Genomic DNA, 7737 nt, shown 5'->3' on the forward strand with positions numbered 1-7737 from the left:
GTACATGATAACATTTCGAATCAGTTACATCAAGGTATTTGTTATTCTTCTTCTTATTATTATTATTGTTCAGTAGTTTTATTTTTATAACGTGCTTTCACTTCACTACCGAGCGCAGCTCTGTGTGCCTTGGGTATGTGCTGTGGTTTTCTGTGATGCTCTTATGGTTACTGTATTGAAAGTGTTTTGCATAGGCTGTGTGCAGTGCCCAGTAGTGCAATTTTCTGTATGTTATATATATTTGTAAGTCCTGGTGTTTTTGTTATGTATTTGTCTGAATATTTTTTTTATTATACCTAAGGCACCTACTATGATAGGAATTGTTTCTGTTTTTAGATTCCACATTCGAGTTATCTCTATTATTATTATTATTATTATTATTATTATTATTATTATTATTATCATTTTGTTTGACTTTTGGTTTGTATTTGTACTAGTTGGCTCCAAGTTTCTCCCAGAGACCTGAAGAGACAACAAGTTAGAAGTTCATGCTGGTGTTATGCCTAGGGTTTCACATATTTGGTCTTTGCACATATTGTTGTTCTAGAGAATGTTTAAAGAAAACAAGAAAATTATGAATTTGTTTTAAAATTTGAGATTACATAGACTGTATTTTACGTAGGATATGGGCAGTTCCCATGAGCACTATCTTTTGATTTTCTGCCATTTTGGGGTTTCCTGGTATCTGAACTAGGTAGCAATCAGCCCCGTTTTGCTATCATTCTTAGGGCACCTATGACAATAGGTATTGTTTTAGTCTCCAGGTGCCACATTTTGCCAATTTCTATTTCAAGATCTTTATACTAGGCCTTGTCAGATACGTTTATATCGATTGGGACAGTCATATCAATGAGGAGGCATGTCTGAAGTCGTCCAATATAACGTCTAGCCTATTCGCATCTATCTTTCTGTCAGTTTGAATGGTGAAGTTCCAGAGGAGTGAGATGTGATTTTTTTCAAGCACTAGAGGTGGTTTGTGTTCCCACCAGTTTTTATCATGGGGCAAGTCCAAGTTTTTGCAAGTTACCTAGTGAATATATTGTGCTGCTCTATCATGTCTGTTAAGATACTCAGTATGTGGTATTGAGTAGAGTATTTGCTGTAGCCCATCTTTAATACTAAGACAAAACAATGTACATGATAACACTTCCAATCAGTTAAGATTAGTAGCCACGAGAACCACTGTTTGGTATTGCATTATTTATTTATTATTATTATTATTATTATTATTATTATTATTATTATTATTATTATTATTATTATTATTATTATTATTATTATTCAAGGCGGTGAGTTGGTAGAATCTTTAACACGGCGGGTGAAATGCTTAGCAGTATTTCATCTGACGTTACATTCTGAGTTCAAATTCCGTCGACATCCTTTTGAGGTCGATACAGTGAGTAGCAGTTGTGCTCTGGGGTCGATGTAATCGACTCATCATCTCCCCTAAAATTTCCGGCCTATTGCCAAAATGTGAAATCGGTATTATTTTTAATATTATTGAGTGAGAGAGCAGATAGAATTGAATTTTCTTCAGGTTGAGTAGTCCATCCCGCTCATAAGGTCCTTGAATACAGCTTGTTTAAGTATGATGAACGAAACACCCATGTTTCTAAATGTGAACTATCCAAATCCCAAGGAATTCCTTTCAACACATATCTATGATGTTCCTCCACTACATCTGCTCGTAATCAGAGATGCGCATATCGTCAGCGGCCAAAGGACATGCTCAACTGGTTAAGGTCAAACAACTGACAAGCAAATCTGTGGTATTGAGCAGAATATTTGCTGTAGCCCATCTTTTATACCAAAACAAAACAATGTACATGATAACATTTCCAATCAGTTAAGATCAGAAGCCATGAAAGCCACTGCCTGGTATTGCATCTTTTATTTATTTATTTATTTATTTATTTATTTAAATTTTCTAATTGCTCTCTTTCATCATCGTAGTTGGAATTCATATTTTCCATTTTTATTTGCATACCAAGCACTCTGTCAAGTTTAAATGAATAAATCGGATATATTTCAATGGTAGCATGCATAGAAACAAGTGGAGCCACATGGGCTAGTGGTTAGAGGAAGGAGATTTCAGTCGAGGGATCGCGGGTTCGAATATCTTACCGGGCGATGTGTATGTTTATGAGCAGAGCACCTCGGCTCCATGCGGCTCCGGCAGAAGGTAATGGTGACACTCAGCTACCTCTTTCGCCACAACTTTCTCTCACTCTTTGCTCTTGCATCTAGTAGTTCACCTGCGACTTACCGGCGGCCCTCACAGATGGGGTGCCTGTACGTCAATGAAACCGGGAATCCGACCCTTATGAGCCAGGTATGGCTCGAGAAGGAAGAAGAATTTTGAAAGAGTTTGGAAATGTTAACCACTACGTTTAATAAAACAGTCTCAAAGAACCTTATGGAAATAAAAACTGAAATAAATAGGAAAAAAAGAAATGGCTTTGATTCAAAGATGAAACCTCTTCCTGTCTATTTTGTGTGTTTGTTTTCCAGTGATTCAGAAAAATATTGCAGTCGATTAAACCAATTACATTGTATTGATTTCAAATTTTGGGACAAGGCGAACAATTATGGGGAAGGCTGCAAGTCGATTACATCGTCCCCACTGCGCAGTTGGAATATATTTTATCAACCCCTGGAAGGTAGAACAATGAAGTCGAAGTCTGCGGAATTTGAACTCGGCTTACAAACGATTCTGCCAGCTCAACGCCTTCGAACATTTGGGTGATATTAATCATGATTTCATATCCTGAATAGGGTCACTAGTTAATTTTCAGCACAACTCCGAGTATCAATGAATCTTAATACTTCCGTTCACAGGACCCTTGTACAACACAAGCAATTTCCTTAGAATGTCAACTTGCTCTTTATTTTCACTTCATCACTATTTGTCTCGTCTGGAAATAAGAGAACTTTCCATTCTAATAATCTCAATCCTTCTTTTGTGTTCTGATTCATATTTCCTGTTTTCTTGCTATATATATCCCACGTGCATTAATCGCACATTTCTAATATTAATTGTTGCTAACTGCTGGTTTTTACTGATTACAATTAATTTTATTTTTCTATTCATTAATTTCTAATCCATGCGATATTTCTTTGTCATTTTCTGAATGTACAAAGTTCTGTAGGTCATCTATGTTGACATTTAATAATACAGTATCGTCTTACGTCTAACGTTGTTCACACTTCCTATTGATACGCCTAATATCACTTCTACTTCTCTAAAGGTCTTCTAATTGCTAAATAGCTTTCAGTATCATAATTAGCGTTGTCAAATTCCTTTTTTAATTTCAAATTCTTGGTTTGTCTCTCTTCCATCCTTAGCACTGTTATCATTTGCAAATCTTTGCCTCGTATCCCAAGCTTTGATAAACAACCAATCATTTTACCACATTTTACTCATCATGAATCTTCGTAGAGTCGAAGTAGTTTATACAAACATTTTGATTTTTATCTCCAAATCTTTTCACAAGTGTCTCTTTTAGTTAAATACTTCTTCACGTTCCCGTTCCTTGTCTGAAACTATTTAGTAGTTCACTTACTTCCTTGTACGAGGGTGAGTCAAAAAGTAATGCCATTTTGTTTAGGACAGATATAATTACCAACACAGGAACATGTATCATACATCAAAATGAAGCTGGTCCTCTGTGGATCACATCTCTACTTCTCAACATAGTCACCGTTTCTCTCAATAGCAATGTTCCACCTTTGAATGAGAGCATGTATCCCTGCCCCGTAAAATTCTGTTGACTGTTCTTTGAGCCACTTCTTCACTACCTCCACACTCACCAGAATTAGCGCCTTCAGACTATCATCTCTTTGGTGCCATGAAAGAGGGTTTGAGAGGCAAGCCTTATTCCAGTGACGAGGGAGTTAAAACTGTATTGAAGAAGTGGCTCAAAGAACAGTCAACAGAATTTTACGGGGCAGGGATACATGCTCTCATTCGGTGGTGGAACATTGCTATTGAGAGAAACGGTGACTATGTTGAGAAGTAGGAATGTGATCCACGGAGGACCAGCTTCATTTTGATGTATGATACATGTTCCTGTGTTGGTAATTATGCCTGTCCTAAACAAAATGGCATTAAGTTTTGACTCACCCTCGTATATTTTTGCTGCATTTCTTTGTTAGAGGAATTTTAGTAATAAATTGGTCACCTGATCCATTATGTTTATACATTTACACTAAATGTAGACTTGAGATGTTAGTTCAAAGGTCCTTCCCGAAACGTAAGCTCATAAGGTCAGTTTTCAGGATTCTATGGAGTACATACATATATACATACATACTTTCCTACATACATACATACATACATACATACATGCGTACATCGCACCCCGGAAGAGACACCATTCCGTCGCAGGATAACTCATTTTTATCATCTAAGTGAACTGGAGCAAGGTAAATAGAAGCACTTTGCTCAAGAACAAAGCCCATCGCCCGATCCATGAACGGAAACGACAATCTTACGATCCGTGAGGGCAACACTGTAAACACGCGCCTGCCTCCAGCTCTTCGTAATGAAACAAAGACTATTTAATCTCTGTTAGTATGTGTCAACTCACATACACTACATAAATCTATTATTAATACTAGGTTATTCTTATCTGATATTTTAATGCTTCACTTCGTATTTTATCTGCTGCATTTGCCTTCTTGTCTTTCATTTTTCGACTTTTTTTAAGAATTTGCTTACATTAGTAACATCGATATTGGACATTTGCTGTTTGTTCTCATAAACAAACAGTTATGCAAGCGAATCCCTATGAAACACTGGAACGTCATTTTAGTCCTTAATACTACAACATTGTTTACTCATGCATGTCCGGTTTGCGATCGTATTTCGTCAAGCATTTCTTTGGATTTATGATTCTATATGACATAAATCAACCGAACTTATGGTTCCTGTATTTCAGTGTTCACATGAACCATTTATTAGGAGTCCTATAACTATCTTGATATTCCTATTTGTATTTCTCGGGTTCTTCCATTACATTTTACAGTAGAATTTGATTTATCATTCATGTTTCATTTTCGCAAATATCTTCTTAATTCCTATATTCTTGACTTGCGTTTCGGTAAACTTCTATTATTTATCTCCCTTGGCGAATTGCTCGAGTTTCGTTTCAGTGGTTTTGTAGGTATCATTCGGTTTTGTAATAATAATTCTCATAGATATTTGTGTTGTACGATGGACACAAAAAGACTTTAAAGATGCAGTTTTAACTAAATGATTAATAACTTTATATTTCAAGCAAATTCATATTTAAATTTATAATAGATTATATGTTTGTAACACATGCGAATTTCCTCAATCCATCACACACACGAACACACACACACGGATTTCCTCAATCCATCAGTTTGATATTAAACAGTTTTTCTATATGACTGATATAGGTAAACATTTATTTCTTTATTGCCCATAGAGGGCTAAACATAGAGGGGACAAACAAGGACAGACTTAGACGGAGTTCAAATTCCGTCGAGGTCGACTTTGCCTCTCATCTTTTCGGGGCCGATTAAATAAGTACCAGTTAATCACTGGGGTCTATGTAATCGACTTATTTATCTTGACTGTCCTTGTTTGTCCCCTCTATGTTTAGCCCTCTGTGAGCAATAAAGAAATAAATGTTTACGTATATCAGTCATATAGAAAAAAAAACTGTTTAATATCAAACTGATGTATTAGTCAGTATTTTATAGTAGGGTACAGTCTGACGAAGTAAAATAAACCAAATCTTTCAAGTTGCTGTCAACCTTTTGTTTGCAAATCTCTGTTTACCTCTGTCTGTCTGTCTGCCTGTCTCTTTGTCTGTCTACCTGCCTCTCTCTCTCTCTCTCTCTCTCTCTCTCTCTCTCTTTATAAATGATTTCAAATGAATGAAACAAATAAAGGAATAAAAGAATATATATATATATATACATACACACACACAAATGTTTATAATTCATCTTCAAGCCGTAAAAACGGTAATGTGTCTCCTAATGATCCGCCAGGAAAATCTGTACCCAATTCACTTTTGAACAACTTCTGTTTCATGTTGTGTGTCTTAGCCAAGAGCATAAACGTAATTTAAAGTTAGTTTTCGTGTATTGGAGTTCAAAAGTCTACAAAATAAGCATTCGATATGCTCTGTCATGTTTGTGTGCTGTTGGTGTATGAGGTGGGTGGGTTGGTGGGTGGGTGGTTGTGTTGTTAAATGCATGTGACAGAGTAAGTGATCGATTTGTTGATCAGACGTCTTTGTCAAGCAGTCAATCAGATACCTGGTTGTCATTCAATAGTTAACAAATAATAATACTTTGATAATAATAATGCTGCTGCTGCTGCTGCTGATGATGATGATGATGATAATGATAATGATGATAATAATAATGAGTGCAAGATACAATGTATACACATACATATACATGCATATATGTATACATACATACATATATATATATTTATGCACCCACATATATATATCTATATATACATATATATATATTTATATAAGATGTGTGTTTGTGTATATGTGTGCGTGTCTGTGTGTAAATATATATGTGTATATACACACATACATATGTTTTATATACTTTTATATTACACTACGGAAGACGGTAGGGATTATAATTATGCATGATCTAATAGTGCTGTCGCTGTTTCGGAGTATTTAGGAGTGACTGTAATTTACGTATGGAATTTATTTATCGATACGGTTGTACATAGGGTAAATGTGTTGGAAATTTGTGGTCTCTTTGGTTTGTTTGTTTCCAAACACACTTACTTTAGTGCTGTTGACACCGCCGGGTTGAATTGTACTACTCAGGTGTCGAAACCATAATGATATCTGTGGGGCAGCTGATGATGGAGGTATGCTCGAATATTGGTATGGCTGTTTTTGTATATGTGGATTAGTACTATTGGATTCTTGGTGGAATAGTATTATAACATAGTATTATAACACATCTTTTGATATATAAGGTTCAAAAATCGATTAAGGTTGTTCATCGTATTTTCAGTCTGCGGGGAAATGGCTAAGATTTACCCAGTTTATAATTATACTATCGTCGGCTCCAGCTCGTATCCGAGCATTGCGTTCGTGAATTTCCATCCAGTCTCCTCGGCTGATAGTTGTGCCGAAAGTGACTTTGGAGTCCAAGTCGGCGGTGAAAGAGTCGTGGGCAGAACTCATACGGGATAGTCACTGCAGGTCGAGCATGCTGAAGTCGCTCTTGCATTTTGCCTCCTCACTCTGTTGTCTGTTCTGCTCGAAGGAACTGGCTTCATTGCGGATAGTATTCCTCCATGGTGTCCTACCCATGTAAATCTGTTCTCATGAAGATGGCTGGATGTCAGCTTGAGCCAAGGTCCGTTTGAGCTGGTCTTTAAAACAGAATTTCGGACCTCCTCTGTTTTGTTCCGATTGCAAGTTCCCCGTAGAAGAACTATCTTGTTCAAATTGCAAGTTCCCTGTTGAGCATAATCCTTGGGAGATGAGCGGACTCCATACGCTGGACATGACCTGTCTAGCGGAGACGATGGCGAAGAATGGTGGCCTTGACACAGCAGTGTAATGTAAAACTGGTTTTATTATAATTTGATATATACAAAGATATATATATATATATATATATATATATATATATGTATGTTTGTATATATATGCATATATACGCATATACATATATATATATGTATAGGTATAATATATATATATATATATA

General features: G+C 36.1%; 1 protein-coding gene and 1 long non-coding RNA gene across 11 annotated transcripts in view; one reads left to right on the forward strand and one right to left on the reverse strand.

Annotated features, from left to right (window-relative positions):
* LOC106871985 (FMRFamide receptor) overlaps window positions 1-7737 on the forward strand; it is a 337948-nt gene that overhangs the window by 124507 nt on the left and 205704 nt on the right. Inside the window, exon 1 of one of the 10 annotated variants that reach the window (XM_052969024.1) lies at window positions 6-34. The exons of the other annotated variants lie outside the window; for them this stretch is intronic. The gene's annotated coding sequence lies outside the window, so the exon portion shown is untranslated. Of the gene's footprint in view, window positions 1-5; window positions 35-7737 lie in introns of those variants that run through there. 10 annotated transcript variants of the gene reach the window in all.
* LOC128248164 (uncharacterized) overlaps window positions 1-7737 on the reverse strand; it is a 22420-nt gene that overhangs the window by 2719 nt on the left and 11964 nt on the right. The window lies entirely within an intron of this gene.

This window comes from Octopus bimaculoides, chromosome 6 (assembly GCF_001194135.2).
Source record: "Octopus bimaculoides isolate UCB-OBI-ISO-001 chromosome 6, ASM119413v2, whole genome shotgun sequence".
NCBI lineage: Eukaryota > Metazoa > Mollusca > Cephalopoda > Octopoda > Octopodidae > Octopus > Octopus bimaculoides.